This window comes from Lepidothrix coronata, unplaced genomic scaffold (genome assembly GCF_001604755.1).
Source record: "Lepidothrix coronata isolate B3197 unplaced genomic scaffold, Lepidothrix_coronata-1.0 Scaffold75, whole genome shotgun sequence".
NCBI lineage: Eukaryota > Metazoa > Chordata > Aves > Passeriformes > Pipridae > Lepidothrix > Lepidothrix coronata.
The window spans coordinates 1017605-1039162 of record NW_016690255.1 but is presented as its reverse complement, the minus strand read 5'-3'; positions in this window follow the sequence as shown (position 1 = coordinate 1039162).

The following is a 21558-nucleotide window of genomic DNA, read 5'->3' as shown; positions in this document are numbered from 1 at the left end:
ATTAAATCAAAGTAACAGTATGCTATCCTACTAATCTGGAAATAAATTTCCCTCCCACCAAACATCATCACTCATTTAAAACACTTCCATTATACAACATTTTCCTTTTACCATTTTCCTTCATGATCCCCCTGTTTTCCTATTTTAAGTCAAACCTGTTTTTGTGTGACCTTAAGAAACCAAAGAATACAAGACCAAGAACAAAGAAAACAACATGAAAACCTACAAACTGCTTAGTGAGGTACCTGAAGACATTTAATTGAAGGCTTAACAGAGATGAGTGTCATTTTCAAGCAGCTAATTTTTTTTTTAAATTATTATGATTATGATTAGTCACACAGGATTTAAGAAGAATGATACATGGTGAGAAAAAAAAAAAGACAGACCACGGAAGCTAACATATTTTAAAACTATCAAACAAAGAAAACTAATAGCATATTCTGGTTTTTAAATTTATACCTTGTAGAATAGTGTACAAATACAAATCAAATTTACCTATTTCACCTAGGTACTTGTAGAAAGGCAGTCAAAAAAAGAAAATCACATGCATATCTGAAGATATAGCCTACAGATAAGAGTCAGGAAAACTTGATCTTACAGAAACCTGAATTCCTAAATCATTTTCCCTATATATTAGAAAATATAGCAAAAATATGGGTTTATGTACACCAGTTTTAGAACCATGAAAGGTAAGGACACTAATTTGATCTTGGTATGCTACAGTCAAAGAAAATGAGCTCAATTTGAAGGCAATAAAAAAGTCAGTTATAAGCTTGATTTTCAGTTCATTTGTGCTAACTGAGAATCTCAGTCATATACTTGTGCAACCACTGAATGCAGGTGTTGTTTTACTGCCATGGTAAGAGTATAAACACCTCTGCTTGGAACTCTTAATTATAGATGACAAACTATAAATCACTATCTTAATGCAACATCAGAAGGCTCAAGATGTGATTCATCATGTCAACATCCCAAAAATAAATTAATCCCTCTGCTTTGCTTAGCAGAAGACGTAGATTTATTACATTTATTTATGAGCAAGTAACAATTAGGGCCATGCTTGTCTTGAATATTCCTTTTGTCCAGTCTTCTGCCACTGCCTGTACTGTTTTGGACTGATACTATTTGATACCCACCCTAATTAAGCATAAAACAATGTAAGGTGCAAGGCAGTGGAGAAGCAAGTACTGTATCTTAAGGTACATTGAATCCTATGGGATATTTGTTCTCATGAAGAACAGTCCTATTCATGAACTTCCATGAACTAAAAAAGAAAATAATCACAATATAACCCAGAAAAATAAATTATTAAATGTTCACTGAGAAAGCATCAGCTACTTATTATAAGTGTGTCTGTATCAGCATATAGGCATAAATGTATTTTGTCCAAATGACTAGCTGTTGTAACCTAGGCAAGTAACTCTTTAGATGCCTGCTCTTATATTACAAACAGCCTGAAACATATTGGAAATTTAACAGCTTCAAATGAACAGTGGTAATCGCTATTCAATGCCAATAAGAAAATCAAAGTTTGACAGGCAGGGAAAAATACTGACAGTTGAAATCAGTTTAAATCCTGGGGTATTAAATAAGGACTTCTCACAACTATTATATTTCACTACTCTCTAAGCTCACCCATGTTGTTTTATGTCATAATGGTAATAAAAGTCAGGCATGCAGGCAGGAACTTTTTAATGGAAGGAAAAACTGGCTGGGCTGCAGGAACACTCTGTCAGGAGGAACAGCAGCTGAACATATTAGTCTTTTGTGTATCATGGGGTGTTATAACCACAGCAGGACTAAATTAATTCTTCAGAAACAAACCTCCTTGACCATCATTACTGTGATCACCAACTTGAAGCTATATACTTTTACTGAGGATACAAACATAAACCCTTATAGTCCATCTGAGCAGAAAAAGCCCAAAGTCTAGAGTAAATCTATGCAAATTAAAAAGGCAATGAAAAGTGTTTAGTTGTTTCTTATGAGAAATGCATTTAATATTAAGAGTAAGTTTTGTCTCCCCTTTTTCAGAAGGTTTTAACGGCCAATTATATGCATTGTCATTCCAAATAGCACAGAGTTGTGGGTTCATGATAGGCTAAAAGCCCTAAAACAGAAGTATGGTTATATTCTGTCATACTAGCATTTTGACCAAAAAAAAAAATCGTGCTACTTGACAAAAAAAGCCATACAAGCATTACATATTTGAACAAAGCTGTCATAGCACAAGACTACTGAGAAAAGCAACCATCAATAACACAATAGCTGCTTAAAAAACAACCAATAGTTGTAACACGATGTACATTCTCTCAAGAAATCTGATATTGCTATAGGTGATACAGGATCTTCACTGAAAAGTATGAGTAGGATTATGCAATTTAGGAAATTAATCCCCCATAAGGTTCCAGGAAGGGGTTGAGGTTTCTCATACATTTTGTGAAGAAATAAACTCCTGATCATAATCATACACTAATTAAATTATAAGGTGTAAATTAAGCTTTACTGCAATAGATTAGGTATTTCCAATACAAGACCCAGGTCACAGCTGTCCTAAATACAAGGCTGATGAAAAAAACCAAAATCAACTACAACAGCAGTAGCACTTACCTTCCCTTCCAGTCCCTCAGAGAACCAGAATCTACTGGGGAGCTCAAAGGATAAATATCCACAGCGCTACATCCAGTTGCAAGAGGCCTGTGTTCCCAGTTAGGGTTTGCCCCATCCTGTATGAGGGCAGCAGCAGACCCAATCCCTTCATTACACACACACTGCCAGTTTTAAGATTAGTGCTACAGAAGAGACAAACGCCATTGTGTTGATCCTTGCAGGAAGGCAAAGGAGATTGGAATGGATACAAGGCCTAATGCAATTGCAGAAGACATCAACAGCTTATCCACTGCATTAAACTCTGTGTAAACTGCCAATGTACTAAAAGCTGTTAACTTTCCTCAAATTCTCTGCACAATTGATCCACAATCATCTGAGTGCTCACTGAAGCTTAGCAGCCTACTTTTTTCCATTGACTGCAAATAGCCTGTTTGGTTCCCTAACCTGTGTTACAGCCAACACTGTGCTCAGTGGAAAAGGCTGTTGGCAGTGTCCAGCTATTCTAGAAACTGTAATACAATCACACACAGTATGCTGGTTCTCAGTCTAATTCCTCTGGGAATACCCTTGTTTTCTTTCAACCTTTGGGGGAACATATAAATGAAGAGATTAAACTGAGTCCATGTCAGAGGTTCCCAAGCATCTATGAGACAGCAGGAGAGCTTGAAAACTTATCTGAAACAAGATTGCTGAACTCACTCCAATTAAATCTCCATGTACAAGTGCCAATATCACAAAAATCATCATCAAACTTGGAATTAATTGGCAAATCAGCTGGAAGACTTGATATAGAAGACAACTACCTTCTCCTCCAAACAGTGGTAAGGCTAGACACAGAGGTGGGTCATTGTGGAGAAATATACAACTGCCATCACCCCCCGTGTCCATGCTTCATTAACTAGTTTCAAATACTTTTTAAATACTTTAGCCAAACAGTTTTTCTTTAGAAGGCAAAAAAATGGTAGGTGCAAATGAGCAATTCATATTCTGATGATGAGCATACCCAGGTAGGGGAAAAAAATTTAAGTCCTTCCAGTCCATATTTAATTGCAAATAATTTTCAAGGAAAAAGCAGGGATATGTAATCCTGTTAGTGGTGATAACGGAAAGAAACAGTTAAGGTAAATATTAGATCTGTCTGAACTAAAACATTTGTTTGAAATATTTAAATCAACTGTGTTCTAAAGAGAAAAACATAGCTTAAAAAAAACTATTTCTGTAAACAATAGCAACGGTTTCAATATATATTTTAAAACCCCTTCCACTGACGTTTCTTTCCCCATAACAGTAAGCAAGTAAGCAGCTGTGTAGCCTCTGCAGTAAGGTTGTTATTTGTTTAAAAAAAAATATTCAGTAACTATTAATTCCTCTCAAATAAGAGGTTTCAGGAAACAGGGATGAGTGCAATTTTCTTTATAGATAAGCTTAAACAAAGACTGGCTGTGCCATTTTCTTTTTAGATAAGCCTAAACAAAGACTGGCCAGAACTCACTACAATCAGTGTTGTTCTTGGAAATATTTGAACACAAACTACTTAAGGTATAATTTGGATATTACTTCAAATAAACAAACATAGCACCCCTAGAATGGCACTAATAATGAGAAAATCAAAAAATCATGGTCTAAAAAATTAACTGATTTAGATGGGTCTTTGGCAGTTAGAAAGGGCATTGTTACCTTGTATCTTCCCTACCAACTGCAGTGATCTGCAGGATAATGAATCCAAGTGAAAGATGGTTCATTTATTTCTTGACTAGCAAATCCACAGTTGCCTTGAGCTCATGCAAAATAGTTTTCGAAGGAAACCCCATGAAAGTGGAACATATGTTAGTTGTTCCATAATATAATATGTTATATTATTTCTAACAGAACAGCAATATGAAATTCTGAGTTTAATTAAGCTTAAAAAAAAATGCTGTCTTTAAAACAATGCACCCATATTTCCCATGCTTCCCTCCTCCACCTCGCTTGTTTTGTAAGGCTAAGAAAATTCTGTGCTTAGAAAAGACAGGAAACCTGTAAATTATTGCTAATCTGTAAGTAAGAATATTTACAACTGCTTTCCAAAGATACTAAGTTTTCTCTCTTCCTGCTTTTTGCAAGGAAGATTTCCATTTCGTTGTTTAACCCTAATGATACATGGGGCCTGCATTTGGCACTATACAGATGCCAGATTGCATCCAGAACACCCTCCGAGGACCATTGAGCAGATTTAGGTTCCCATCCAGCCCTTCAGCAATGAGCATGCAGGCAAACTTCAGAAAATGAGTAGTGCCATTAACAGACAGCCTGTGTGTTTAGCCATAGGTGCACATGTTGTCAAATCAGATCACCAGTAAACTCCTTTTTTTACATATGCATATAAGCACCCTCACAGGGCAAAGACCAAAAAAACCCCTCAAACCACTGCAGTAGTGAATATAATAATGGCACCTATTATTTAGAATACATAACTTTGGAAGACTTCAGCACCAAAGAAATTCAGGTACCTGTTTGCCTTCCTAAATTAACATATTTTGGTCATTCTTTTTTCCTACAGAAACAGAATTAAGTTCACTAACTCAAAACAGGGTTCATTCTTCTTGAAGCTGCAGACATAAGGCACACCTAGTATTTCAACCTTGCTCTACTTGCATATGGCACACAATTATATACTACAATAAAAAATGACAGAACATGAGCAGGATACTCTACTGTGCTGCACACACTGCATAATTCATTGTTTCACTGTCCATTCACTGTAAAGGTGTTTTTGAGGATGTTTATTGTTATCTCTTTCTTCTCATCCATTCATTGGCTCATGTATTGATATCAGAGGACTTACAGAGAGGCTTTAAATATCAGAGGTAATCAGGTCGGTGTCTTTTTCCTCAGAGAAGCCCTGAAACCAGAGGTGGTGGGAAGTACTCCTTGAGCAATGACTCCCAGGTTGCAGTGCAGTGAGAGACTCAAAGAAATCTGCAGCAGAAGGCACAACGATAGTAGATCCTCCACAGACAGTTCCCTGACAACAAAAAGAGCTATTAAATTAATAGAAACCAAATTCAGCTTTAGAAGTCCTACAGTGAAAATGGCTAATAGGTGGGAGAATGTTTTGTGAAATAATCATTACAGGCTTGCTCTAGTCTTCTGCTCTCCCCAAAGGTCACCCTTTTAGCAACTGTTGAGGGAGAAAAGTAGAAGAAAAAAAAAAGTCTCAAAGATAACTCACTGAAAAAGACTTGGACTGTAGCCAAACAATTCACTCCGTGACCACCGCCCTAATGTCTTTAAATTCACATCTTCTTATTTTCATTTTCTTATTACCAAAAATTATGACTTTTAAAATAAATGCTGAGCAGGAATACAAATTCTGCCATTGGCTGCCACATTCTAAGACATTGGACTTGTGCCTTAAATATCATGGCACAAATTTATTAAAACAGTAACTTTGCTCAAAGAGTTTGTTATCACAATTTAACAGGTACTATAGGAAAAGCTGAATGAACAGGGAACACTAGCACAGGGTACATCAGTATTGCCTAATAAAATATTGTGATGCATGAACAAGACACTACTAATAAGATCAGGAAGTATAGATACTACATAAAGGGGTTTTGCCTTGAGCTATTTAATAAAATATAAAACCCATGCTAGACTCTTTAGTTCAATACATAAGCTACTGGGGAAAAAAAAAAAAGCAAACTGAACAGGAAAGGACTAAAATCAAGCAGTAGCAATGCAGTTTATGAAGGCCTGAGAGAAATGAGCAGAAAATAAGTATTTACAGGCTCTAAATACTATAAGCTTTAAAATAAGTATTTATGGGCTCTAAGATCAGGTCAGATTCAGATTAAAATTCAGCCCAAAGCAAGGTCTGGCAGGCAAGTTCCATACTTCCACTGGTGAGAACAGCTGAGAGTCTCACCTACAACTTTATAAATGGTAACTCTGAAGTCCTCTTCCACCCCTGAAGGAAGTCGTACCATACTGTCAAAAAAACTTCAGAGCTATCTGCCTGTCTGCTTATATATCCCTTTCACTCCAGTGGTTCTCCTGCATTTGAACAATGCTTGAGGACTCTACACCCAGCAGAAATGCTGCCACCACAGTGAGTACTTTACAAGGGCTGCAGGAGGTAACGATTTAAGATATGCAAGGCCATTAACTGATTATTTTACATTTAGCTCTAGTAGGCAATTGCAGCCACATGCTGAGTCACAGCAGTTACTTTCCAAGCAAATACTCCCTTAACTGAATGCCTCTACACTTTCAAAAGTAATAATCTTTTAAATAATCTTTTAAAAGACAAAATTGTTTCTTCTTTCAAAAACTATTTCCAACTGTGAGAATGTGACACGAATTATAAATTCACTCGTACAACTACAGCACACAAACCATCCCATATATATTCTTTCCATTCATGTTTGAAAATCTTTATTACCAGCTTCTCTGTAGGTGCTTTCCAACTTACTACCTGCTCTCCTGTTTCCTAGTACTAAAACAAAATTGCAAGACGGATATTTTGTGCTATGGAAAAACTTCATCTTGCTTGTAAGTCTATGTCTTTGCAGTTGTAAGTTACTATGTAAGCCTTCTCTTTGCAGTTCAGTAAGGGCTCATTGCAGTAGAAGAGTATTTTTCTAACTCCTTTTAACTTATAAAAAGTGTAATACTACCTTCCTGTGATAAAAACCTTAGTAGATCAATATAGACCAAGTTTTCATCAATAAAGCCCACATCCTCTGAGCTATTATTTTGACTTTCATTTTTTAAATCCAGCTTTGATAATTTTGAATATATCTCCCCCAAAAAATTCTTTGACTGAGCGCTCATGAAGGCCTGTGGCAAATGTGCATGTTGAGACTTTGGAAATAACAAAGGATATAAATAGCACATTCCCATCACCTCTACATCTGCAGTATCCTGGCACACCCAATTTGCCACTCAGAACGCCTTCATTTTTAATTCATTTTACTCTGACACAAAGCAAGCCAAGACAACAAAAACTTAACTGGTCAAGTTCATGTAAGAAAAATACACGCATGTCTAAGCAGCCTCCATAGTGCTGGGCATGTAGAATATTTCTGTTGTAGAAGTTTCAAATAAACTCTTGTAACAGCATCTCCTGTGGGGAGAGCTGCTGCTTCCACATTCTTCATTCTTGGTTTTATACTTGGTTGCTAATACAATGCATTTGATCTCCCTTGAAGGATGATTTTCTAGTGTACAGAAGAGCTGACGTGAAATCTCACAAATAAGACTTACCTGGGATTTAAAAAAAAAAAGCTGTAGGACAACCAGGCTCTGCAATGCCATGGAACTTGCAACTTTCCTGCTTAATCAGACTGTAAACAACAGGGTCCAGTCACAGTTGATACTATAGAAGCTACAGTTCTTTACTTCTCCCTTACTAAGTAAGGTTCATTAACAAAGTTGGGGTGGGAAACAAACACAAAGTACCCTCACGAAAATACTGAACTTCACTCCGAGAAAAGTGGAAAGAACTTTGATTTTTAAATGGGAAAATTATAAGACCTAGGCTTTCTTACAGATTTCTATTTTTTTGATCAGAGCACTATACTACAGTTCCTTGAAAATCCTCCTTCAAGGGAGATCAAATATTTTGTATTAGCAACCAAGTATAAAACCAAGAATGTGGAAGCAGCAGCTCTCCCCACAGGAGACACTTTGAAATATCTGCTATAACTGCAGTTTAGAAGAAGTAATAAACACCAAATTAGAAAGGGCAGCAATCTTTTGTTGCAGTGTTTTAACTGGGAAGGAGGCAAGGGAAAGAGGGGATATTGGGAAACAGGAATGGTTTCAACACTCAAAGTTTTAATTTAGTCTGTAGCTTAGTGGTGTAAGTAGGCTTATACTTAAAAGGTTTCCCTGAAATTTCAGCAGGTATTTTTGTGTAGCCTCTGTGAATCACTGAGTCAATACCATGAATTAATCAGGTCAAAAAAAGCAAATTTTCTATTTTTTTATTGGAATGCGAAGTCTTCTTATTTTTCCCTAGGCAAATAGGGGAATACAAGCACTAAGACCCTTGTTTCACTCACAATGTACCCCCCCACCTCTTTTACTACCCAACAATACAAATGACACAAGAGATAATAATTTTAGCATACAGACCTCAAATTCACAATCGTTTCAAAATACCTCCGTACCAGAAAAAAAGAAGATTTGAAATTATGCTCCAAATTTTAAAGTCTTCCAAGTGAGATTCAGAAACTACAAATAAACCTGCAGTTCTTCAGAACAGCATTAGTGGCCATATGAATCGGTATGTCCCACCAAAGAAGAACTGGCACAGCTTTTGTCAAGAGGGGTCACAGCTCCCAGATTTCTATGTTTGAGGAAAGAACCAAGAAGCAAATGGACAAAGAAGATCCAGCTGGAAACAGTCTACTCCAATTGCTGAAGGCACTTCAGAACAATCGGTATGGAAAACAAACAGTCATGAGAAGAATGATCTAAATAAAGGTGTGTTACGACCCGCCCCAGGAAAAAGGGGGCGGAGGGGGTAACCCAGGTTTTATCAATAATTCCTTTGGGGTGGATTAAAGCGAAACGACACTAAATAATCGGTGTTTGAAAACATATATTGACAAGATTTATTTTAACAATTTTGTATCAATAGGTATGTTAACATTTTGGGTGCTGTCATAACCTTTCTGGGGAGGAGAAAAATGCATAGGGGAGAGAAAGACAGGGTAAGAGTAAGGGAGAGCAAGAAAAGAAAAGAAGATGAGATAATCACCGCCCACTGGATCCAGCGATGTCTTGATCCACAGGTGGTGGGGGGAGAAGGAAAAGCAAAAACCCCGCCAAACCCCCAAAGTCACCAGTCAAAATCCATATCCTTTGCACCTCCCCCAGGGCGGGGAGTTGTTTTCATAGGTTGGTGTCCCCCTTTTTGGCGCGGAGTTCATGTGGAGGGCGTGGTAAACTCGGCTCTTCCCGCCTTTTCGGGGCTTGACATCTTCTGCACTGGAGGAGGGGGGGGATGGGCCCAGTTGCCCATCAGAAAGTCAAAAGCCTGCAGAAGTCTCTTAGAATGCATAAATCATTAACTGTTTCAGTCTCTGACAAGGTGGTAATAATAAATAATCATTAAATGTAAAAAGACCAAAAAAGTAGCCATTTGCCTACTCTAATACCTCAGCGGAGGGAAGGACTTGGCAGTCCCATATATTCTTAATCAACCTAATTAAAAAAAAGGAGAGCCCAGGACAACCATACACAACTGCTATATGCTCCACTTTTATCAAATTTTGTCCTATTGTTTATAAACATTTGAATTCTGAATAAGAGCGAACACAGAAAAATTTGAGGAAGAGAGGACATTGTAGAAGGAGGACACACATGAGGAAAAAACCTCTTCCAAATGTTCAGATTGAAAAAAGTAGCTGTGAATGAAAGGTCTGAAACCAGAAAAAACTGCAAAACAGAACTGGAAACAGTCCTCTGATCCTCACTGAAAAAGACATTCTTCCAGTGCTGAAATAAACACGGAGACAGGAATCAAGACAGAAGGATGGGAGAACACAAAACAAGGGATAGAAAACTTGATACCGAACTAAAAGGAACACATATTAAAAAAACCAAACAACAGAACACACCCACAAAAAACCCAAAACTTTCCCTTAGCTCTCACATTCCTTAACTTTCCTTAAAATTGCAGTAGTCCCAATGCAAATCCCTACTGTATCCAAGAAAGCAACCAAGAAAGATAGGACAAGCCATTATACCTGAAAGATATGAAACTGTTGGAAACTACTATCAGGAGAGAGATGTACAGAAGGCTGAGGGAAGAGAGGGAAATTAAGCATGAGAAGAGCAATACAACACCAGGATCATCACAGCATTTTTCTTCATTCTGTAGATTCACAATAAACACAATGAATCTGCTCAGAAATCAAAACTTTCAGAATTAGCACAGCAGTTTTTGAGACTAAAATGCTGTTTTTCATAGGAAGAATTTGAGTCCTAAACTATAACAATTTTACTTTGTTTGCCTTTTTAAAGAGGTGACTTCAAGCAGATCTTCGCTTCTTGTTGATACTTAGCAAGAAGGTTTTTTTGTTAAACATCAAAGCTTCTGTAGGTCTTGGTCATATAAGTGAGCAAGAAAATATTATCGGAAATTTAAAGAACTGAAAAAAAAAAGGCAGTCTCTACTAAAAATACTGAAGAAAAGTCTATTTGCACATAAATAAGATAAGACAGGAACATATATCAATATTGAGAACAAACTTCTAATTCTGCTAGAAGATTCTGCTGAAACAATAGATGTGACAGAAAAGGTCAGAGTTAATTAAATAATAAGGCCTCAAGATGGAAATAATAAATAATACACAGTTTTATACATTATTATGCAGTTTTGTACAATAAGGCACTTTGTAGGAGAATTGATTATGACACTACATGAGAAAGTCATAAGCCATCAATCTGGCACCAAAGTGAGAGATTATGAGTTATTTTAATAATATTCAAATGTCAGCCACATAAGCGTTCTGGGAAATGTAGGACAAAATATCCCTCAGCTAAAGTATTAACACTGAGGTGAAAGTCATGGAAGTCAGCTTGAAAAAAGTGAGTAATTGCCATAAAGAGGAAGAAGATTTGCACATAACCTTTAATCTTTGCAGTTATTTCTAATATATTTGCATTCTAAAAGGCTTTGCACAAAATACTGGACTGAAATATGTAACTCTTATCAATGAGCACTTCCATAAGTTAACTCCTGCTTCTCAACTATTACAACATGATAATGACAAACAGAAGAATACATCTGTCACCTGTCTCTGTCAATGCACTACTCCTGCAATTAGGTTCTAAACCCACAAGTTATTAATCACTATGAGAATCTATCTCAATACAAAGACTTTATTCCCTGCCACTGCTCAAATACTTATTTTAATTGGAGAGAATTTTTCACAATAAAAAAATCCCTGGAGGGTCACAAAAACAACCTGTAAGAAAAGATTTAGTTGAATTGATGTCCTGTACACTGCATGAGATATTTTTTTCCAGTCCAAGTAAGACTCCTTAGAATCTATTCATCTTACCAGAGCAGATTTTAACAGCTGAACTTTTTGAGAGCCTTAATTACGTTGATCTTCTTATATCAAAGCATCTTTCTATTCTGACCACCCACATTTTCAAAATGTCAAAAAGTACCTGCTTGACAGTGGCTTTCTCTTTTTTTTTGGATGGGTGATGGAGCAATTATTTCAGTCATTTTACTGTAAAGCACCTTGCAAAAACAAAAAGGTAGAGTTTAAAAATGTTAAACAAAACTGTAATATAAACTTCTGTCTTAACATTTCAGAAAATGGCAAATTTTAAGAAGGGGCAACTATCACCATCAACTACTCTTTACAAAGCTATCGATTTGAAAGGTTTAGGATAACTCAAGTGGTTTCTGTGAGGACACCTGAACACCTCAAAGGCATCATCATCAGAAGCACAGTAATGCAGGAAGAGTTAGCCTTCAACAGAGCCTGGCCACTTCGGATCTAAAGACTGAATCAGAATCTTGAACCAGATGCCTTCTAGAACCATGCATTAATACTTTCTTAGAAGTTAACTTCATATCAGCTCTTATAAAATAATTTCCAGTCATCTCCTGCTTCTTTATCCCTCTCAAAGGGATCCTTTCCTCCCACAAATCCCAGAACAGAGGGCGCAAATGCAAGGGGCAAAATGAAGAATTACCTGTATTCAACATGTGAGATAACAGCACATCCACTATTATTTTAGAGGTAAACATTACTAAACACAGCTACCTAGGTAAAGAAAGCTGTACAAAAAGTGGAAATGGGATTAATAATTACTTTAAAATAAGAAGGCAGTTCCTCTTCTCCTCTCTGGTTTTTGCTAGGTGGCGAAAAGACTACAAAGTACACTGAGGAAGATGCACTATGCATTCGCATTCTAAAGAAACATGACGACTCCATTAGAGACATTATTAGACTAACTCCTTTGGAGCAGTAATTTTTCACTGACAGATGAAAAGACAAACTTCCATTAAGTCATTCCCCTATCTAATGCAGTTTTTTTCTTCTCTGCAAATATACCTTTTCCCTGTCAGCCAAAGATAGTTTGCTTTGTGCTGCAGTTTTATCTTTACTCCCTACAATGCTGACAATGGGGTTTTAAGACAATATTCTTTACAATGTCTCATGTGGTGCAGATAATTATGAGTTTGCACGAGCCTGTGTTGTCCATATCTATCCATTTATTCAAATACATACCAAAATCAGTAGGGCATACTAACAAGATCCAGTTGAGCATATAAGAATGTTATTCTACCTCCCCTAGAATAAACATCTACTGCTGTGACCAATTCAGTCTTTAAATGCCATCAGCATGCAAGAAAATAGAAAATTACAAATCAATGTATACCACAGACTTAAGTGCATTTTCCAGCTGCTAAAATAAATTATTCTTATATGCACAACAGAGAACATCTGAAACAAATCGTGCCACGCAAATGCCTGATTAAAACCATCTCCACTGAGTGTTCTCCACTAGAACATTGAATGTGTCATTTTTTTTGAAGCAGTGTGGCCAAACTATCATAATCTACTATTAATAATAGCAAAGTTTATAATCCATTCTGCAACCAGAGCATTTTCTGTAGCACTATAATGCATTATACTCAATTTTCCTTAATAAGATACCATCTTATTAAAACTTTGCTGTTACAGTGCACATCTTGCTTCTTAATTCAGAAAAGCATTTATTTCTTGCTACCTGCTAGAATCATCTTTCAGTTATCACTGGCATTGCATACTACTTAAGACTAATCTACTTACTGCAAATTACATCCATGTGCCATATTACTGGGCTTCAACATATGCGGAACTATCTTTCTCCATCAGGTGTAAGAAATATTGTACAGTTGTGTCACATTACAGCTGTGTCTTATTTAACCTCATCACATACATAATAGACTGCTCTTGGCTACCTTATGATGCTGTAAATCAATTTTAGAATCAGTGTAGCCTGCAGATTTACTTTTTTATTTTTTTTTCATTCAGGAGGAGGACTTGCTAATAACTCAGAATGCTTACAGATTTTCAGCCTTGGGGCTGCCTTTTTTTTTTTTTAATCAAATAATTTAACATTCTGTTGTGTGTTGTGTAGAATAATTCAGAATACCCAAGCTAACACTATTGCTCCATTCCTGAATTGCATCAACACAGTCCTATACGAACAAGTTAACCCTCTGATGCCGTAGCTGTACTTTTGTTTGAACCTGTACATAGTTCTACAGATCTACACTAAGGAACCACTTTGCCAAAGGCTGCACAGCCAAAAGCTTAACACAAATTATCAGACCTTCCAAACCATATAATAAAAATAATACTTTGGGTTACTCCTTAGAAACTTTGCCTTTTTGAGGTTTTTAGGGAAAGCAGAACATTTTCAGAATCTATCCAGCAGTTCTAAGAAAGAACCAGACAAAAACATTATTATGATATCAAGACAAATATATAAGTCATTTGCAGAGGAGGGGCTGTGAAGAATTTTAAAATCTATACAAATTGTTGATTCTTGGTTCGCTGATAAAGATCTGCTGGCATAAGAAACATTTCAAAGCAATCTCTTGCTTCAGCTTAGCTGAACAATTACATTTCAACTATACAAATTAACTGAGAAGAAGTGAAATACAAACCACTTTCTATGCAAACCTTAGCAGCAAAGTCCAACTCTGACTCCACTCACACATTTTACAGTAGAACCATCCTGACTCTTCCACCCAAAGAAAATTACCCTATAGAAGTTAACACAGCAGGATGTAGAAACACTGGGATTGACTCAGGTACAGTGAAAATAAGGAGCCTGGAACAGAATTCACTGAGGAGACAGGAACTGCTAGTTGGGAGCTGGATTGCTACTGAACAAACAGTTGGTTAGAGCCTGGTGCTGGTAACACCAAGGTTTCAATCCCTGTTCGATCCCTTTAGGGGTCATTCACTTAAGAGTTGGACTCAATGATCCTTGTAGATCCCTTCCAATATTCTGTGAAATCTGAGAAAACATTATTCAAGACAAAAAGTGCAGAAGCCCCAAGGTCAACAATGAGGATGAACTAGAACTGCACACTCAGTAAATAGCTCTTCAATGAGTGACTGTAGGGCAGTGATAACCAAGCACATATCATCAAATGAATCCTGACCTACAAACTAAAGATTGCTCATCAGTGCAACCCCATGGGGAGAGCAGATACTTGGAAAGGACATTTGCGTGACTATCCCTAGATTTACTGCTGCAGTTTCAAGATACATTGGCTGGAAAGGGGAAAAGGGAAAGGACATGAACTTCACTTTGCTCAGCTAACCCAGCATAACTGGAGCAGCACTTCAGCTACTTTCAGAATTCTTTTCAGCATCCATTTCCAACCCCTAATCTTAACTTCTTAGGGAAAGAAAAATCTGTTTTTCAGAGAAACCTTACAAAACTGTCTTTCCTACAGTAATCTGATTATGAAACATTACAAGAAGATGCAATTTACCTTTCATTACATGACTGCAGGTGCTTCAACACAAGATCAGTGCCTCCAATGTAATGCTAGAAAGACAGAGAAAGAAATTTTCCAAAGAGTACAGGGATACACCTTCTCAAAAAGTCAATGAGGGAAATGAGAATAGCAAGAAGTAAATTATGTATTGACTGAACTTTAGACATTTCAAATGTATGATCACATCTAACTATGCTTATCACTTAAGCCCTGCTGGGATCAAACCCTTTCCTGCAGATATGCTTCTGTCAATATTCTCACTGAAAAAGAATATGGGACTATGGAAGAAGCAGGTGGTGATTTTATTCACAATACCCCAAACTAGATGTATGCATAGATACTCAAAGAGAGATTTTGTAGAAAGTACTTTCAAGTCACTGGTTAAAATTCAGTCAAAGAAATTCAACATAGCCTTCTTTCATTAACAGATAAGATATGCTACCTTATAGACTTCAAGGTAGCAGGATAAGATCAGCCACATAACTGAAAAGCAGGAACACAGACAGAAACTCCTTGCATGTCAAAACCTATTTCTCCCCACAGTTAACTGAAGAAATGTGAAAGTAATGAAACTGCAGGTTTATGCTATTGCAAGGTGGAATTTCTGGATGATGATGATGCTGCTAACATGCTGCATCATCCTTAGTATCTCTAGAGGAAGCAAAGCTGCAAGGACACCACTGTAGAGCTATTTGCCTATGTCTGGAGGTGACATTCCCAGGGTGAAGTTGCTGATGCACCCTGCACCATTCTTGATCCACTTAGAATACCTCTGCCTAAAGGAAGTACTTTCCACAGCCTTAAACTCACTTAAAATGCTAACTAGGAAGAGCATCACCTGTAATATCAACAGGAGTTTTCTAAACCCAATGAATAAGATTAACCAATTTCAGTGCAAATTACAAAATTCCTTTCAGCTTAAATTAACTCGTTAAACTCAGATGCTTTCATTAAATTCCTCTTTATGCTAACATTCTTTAGTGGCAGGAACACACACACACACAGACACGCAGAGGCCCAGAGAAGTTCTGGACCATTACCACGCATGACCACAAGCCCTAAAACCCTGCCAGGTCATACATGGCACCCTGCTGGAAAACCCCCTTGAGTGTGGTTTTCCCGGGAGCAGCAGGTCTGTGAGGGGAAGCCCTTCCCTTGGGGCTGGGATGTCATGCAAGGACAGTTCCTGGCACTGAGTGCCCTCAACCCTTCTCCTGGGGGACTGACTATTTTTCTCATGGATACCCTTGAATGATCCTTCACCTTTGGGTGAAGCAAATTGATCTTCTGGGTGCCCCTGAATGAGGGGAGTGGGGGGTGGTGCAGTTGTTTTTGGGTATTTCCATGACAATCAGTAAGCTGCCACGGAAGTTAAAACTGAGGATGTTCACAAAAGGACCCTCTCTTTTCCCCTCTCCCTATTTTACATCCTGAAAGTTCTGCCAGTTGAGACAAACCTCACATGCCTCTGTGACCTCTCTCACTCCCTCTCATAAAGTTATGGCAGTGTAATGTGAAAATGAGCATTATCGAAAGTGGCAGGGGAAAAGTGTTGGTTTATGATTTACGTCCTTTAGAGAATAGATGACTAGAAAGTTCACTAAGTCCCTGATGCCAGATTGTAGCTACCACACATATTAAATTACTGCTTCAGTTCACATTTTCCTTACAAATGCCTAAAACTGTTCTATAACCTGTCCAATTCTGCTGGTAGTAAACTGATGCTACCTAAGTGACATACTCTGTATAACTTTGCTGTTTTATACATTTGTATTATACTGCAATCTTCTGTCTCTCAGTTGCTGTAATCTAGTGGGCAGACATGGTTGTTTTCCAGGCCATCAGGAATTGACCCACAGCTGCATAAGACTGTCAGTTCCATACTTGTGGGAAGAGATCAAAGATTTGTGGTAGTCACTATGTGGCAAGACAATTTGTCTGACACTGATGAGGCTAAAAAAGCTAAGGCAGCTCCCAGCAGCAAACCTGCTAAATATTCAGCAGATAAATCAATCCCTCTTTGATTCCCTCTATGAATACCACTTGGATTATGGTAAAACAAGGGCAGTAACTGATGTAAAGTGTGGGAAGAAACAGGTAAAGAAGCAAAAGCAACAGAACAAAATAAGAAAAAGAGGTAGAAATTGAAGCCTGAAGTACAAAACTTCTTTCCACCTTCAACTGCAACCCTTGTACGGGCTGTTACCCACAGTGACCTTATCTTGTGGTCTCCTGCTGTAGTTTCCAAGCTGCAAATAGCCACATTTGTTGGCTACATTTGTTGTACCAGTCCTGCACTGCGTTTTCTGAACAGTGGTCCACAGCACAGGAGACTGGTATCGTCAGTAACACAACTACAGCACAGAAGGGCTACTCCAAAAACTCCAGTAAATTACTGCTCAGTAAACTGCTCATGGGTAAATTTTGCATTCTGAGAGACATCCTGGAAATACAAGAAATGAACGTCTCCATAAGGATTACAATAAACCAGTGGGTTCCATGGGCCACCCAAAATTACTTTCTGCTTCCACCTGAACTCCATCGCTCTTCTGGGACTTGTCTCATGACAAGCTCTATGATAAGCTCTTTTCTCTACCCTGGTCTAAGAAAGTTCATGTCTAAGGCTCAAAGACCTTAGAGTTATCTCACCTGCTTCAGCAAGTTCCCAAAGGTAGGAATCCTGTTACTACAGTCATTTGCTACCTTCATGGGAAAGCTTGTACATGGGGAAGCATGTACATGCTTCCTTCATTGTACATGAAGGAAGACAAGGAGGGGGAAGCAGAAGAACTCTGGAACTTGAACTCTTCAGTTCAAGTCTTAGCCTGCCACATGGGAAACACTGATAGCAACCTGTGCCTAAAAGTTTTTAGTTGTTGCCTAACCCACACTCCCTTGGTAATAAAAAAGTTCTTTGCTTTCTCATACGAATACTTACAGGAAATAAATATATCAAGAAATTAATGGAGAGTGCAGGCAAGCATCTTCAAGACAAAATCATTCAATGGACACGGATTACAAAGATGGCCAGATCACCAGCTATTTTGGTGTCTCGAGAAGCAGCATCCTAATGGTAGAAAAAATTAATGCTTAACTGCAGGTGACCTTGCAGAGATGCCAGTTGCTGCCCGTGTCAGAACCAGAGTGAACTGTCATGGGCCATTCTCTATGTGCAGGACTTTGTGTGCAAGTTAGTGTATGCTATATATAACTCTGAAGAAAGATAAAGGGAATGAAAGGAACGAGATTGCTCTACATAGGAGCTGCCTGAAATGTCAAATGCCTGGTGCTTCCACACAACTAGAAAAAAAAATCATTAAAGAAGTAAAATGAGAATTTGTCACAACAATGATGTGACATAAGCCTCTGGGGAGGGGGAAGGTGGGAGTAGGGAGGAGACACAGACATCTAGTGGCTTAAAATCACATCTGGGTTCTGAACAAAATAACTTCTGAAAAGTCAGTCCTTGGAAAAAGATTCAAATTGCAGATTTAAAGGGAATTATTCACAGAAAGAAAAACTTATGATAACCTGATAAGTTTCTAAGTTTTCACAGATCAACACATATACTCTACCTAGGTAAGTGTGTCTACACTACAAGTACATAAGCATAACAGAAGCTTGACAAAAATATTACACAAATATAATTATTAATTAGGGGTAAACTAACTTCTGCTATTCTCATCTCTAAAAGGGAATAAATTATTTTTTCAAAGAAGATTGTGACAGGAAGCTACAGTAGCTGCTACAACAGTCAAATGGTGTGCAATATTTTCAGTTGATTAAGCGCTCATAAATTTGGCGCAGTCTGATAATGTCTTAGTTTCTATATAAATTCTGGCACATAAAGCAAGAATTGAGACTGTTTTTATGCAACTACCCAAGCATTAGTTGGAACAGGTCATTTGCTTAAATTGAACTTTTAACAGTCAAGACAAAATCATCAACACAAACCATAAAATCTAAAGCTCCTTCTTCTTATTGAATGTAATTCTGTCCAGTTTCACTGCTAGATAATTTATTTCAGCTCTCAGAGATATGAAATTATGGAGAACATCTACACTGGAAATCCTTACTGAATTAGTACGAATAAACATAAAGAGCTGAGCTAAAGCACCAACCAAAACTCCAGTTCTAATAAATCCTAGAATAAATGTCCCGTGTAACACAAATATGGATGTGCAGTCTGATTTGCAGATGGGACTCTCTTTGGACTTCAAAATTTGCAGGCGTTTTCCTCTTTGCACTGCAATATTACACTACTCAATTTGCACAAAATTACTGCAGGTGCAAAATGAGGGATCAAGGCACAGCAGAAGAAATAAAAGAGTGCTCTATGACAGTAAATTAAAATTCCACATGTAAGTGCACTGAGCAGCTTAAATGGAAGGCACCATGTACCCCAGAGATTAGAGCGTACTTTCAAATAGTGGTTGTGGGGAGATGCCAGGAGAAAAGCCTCTGTCTCTCAAAAACTATAAGCTTTGTGGGAGATTTTTTAACAGTTTGGTTTGTTGGCTAATGAAAATAAGGCAATGCATGAATGTACTCATCAGGAATGGATACATTCTGAATTCATGTTTCTGAGAAAGAACCCAGTGAAGGTTGGATTTTAATAGAATAGAGCTGCATAGAACAATGCAAGCTTTTTCATGTGACTCTTGGAGATGGTCCTGTGCAGAGCTAGGAGTTGGACTCAACAACCCTTGTTGGTCCCTTCCAACTTGGTATATTCTGTGATTCTGTGATATACAGTTCAACAACAAACAGGTTAACTAGCACTTCAATTTTAAAGAGTACCCTAAACACACCCACATGTAAAGATCTCCAATGGCAACTTAGGGCCCCAATTCTCGCCTTTTGATGCTTCAGGCATACTGAGTAAAAATAGGCAAGAATCCGTGATCTTCAAAAATTCCTACACAGTTAAAAACTTAGTGAAAATTAAAGGCCAAAATAACTGCCTTCTACTCATGCTTTGAAAATATAAGTTGTAAAACTGAAATGCTGAGATTAAAAAAAGAAGCAGGCTGTCAATTAGTTCTACTACTTCCACTACTTCCTAAAGACACTGTATTTCCAATTCAGTCTTTACCATATGTCCTACAATATATGAAAGTAGATGCAAAACTTCAAATTAAAAAATTAATAACTGAATTATTCCAGTAAACCTTCATTAAATGTCTTTTCAGGAACAGCAGAACACCACTGATACAAAGTTCTGTCCTTCCTCACACGCGAATATTCCAGAATATTCCACTAAGTACTGTACAACAGAATTAAAACTGCAAAGATCCTTATATACGTATGTCATTAGAACAGAACACGGTGCACATGTGGCATAGTTACTATGATGAGGTTTTTTCTCAAAACATTCTTTTACTTACCATGCCATACAGGTAGCAAACCTGGAATAAAATTATTTAGTGTCAGAGTATTTTTCCGCTTTCAAGGTTTATGTTAAACGCTTTCACTAGGTAAACACTCTTCGCACATTTCTATCAGAAAAGGTGAAGTTGTAAATTGAGGTGGTAAAAAACAAATAACAATGATAATCACGGATAAGAATATTTACTTAATTCATTCTTTCCAGACTTTTCCAAACATGGAGAGCTTGCAGTATACTTTCTAAGTTCCTGGGGATTTTCTTAAATCTTTAATCATTATTAATTCATTATAGATTCTTCTGAACATCAAGAGGGGTTTTTGCCCTATTTGTAAATATGTATTTTATATCTTTGGTACAGAAGAGATACTTATGATACTGAACTCTGACATATTAAGCATTTATGTTAGCTTGAGGGGCTTGGTGGTGGGTTTTTTTGTTTAATAGCTAAATACTTTACAATCCCTGCAGATTGAACTGATTTATAGTATTTCAGTGAATAAACAGGACATTACCTAGCTATTACATTCTTCCCTACCTTGCATTTTTTTGATAAGTTTACACCAAAACAGTTGTCTTTAACTTTAACTGATTCAGGAGGGAAATAATCATTAAAATGTATTCTAAGTGGCCTTTATACAGAACAAAAGTAATTCCACCTACCAACAGATGATCAGTGTCTGACTAATATATGCATTTCCTTTCAAAAGGAGAAATCTCTTCAAAGGAGATAAACAACTTAAACCCAGAAAGAGTACCTCCTACTTTAGCTGTCTTCAGTATGTTTAAAAGCCTTACAGTTTTCAACTTCATTATAAACACTTCTACAACTGAAGCAGCATTAATACCAAGTAGTATTACTCCTTTTTCACAAACATTTTAAGAGGCACAGCATGAGAAATTCTCTTACATCTTAGAATTTGAAGAAAGAACAGAATGAGCAATGCTTTGACATTCAATTTGATAAATTCCTCACCACACCCAACTCACTAGTTATCCTTGTTGCCACCATTTACCCTTTTGATTTATGATGGATGCAAGA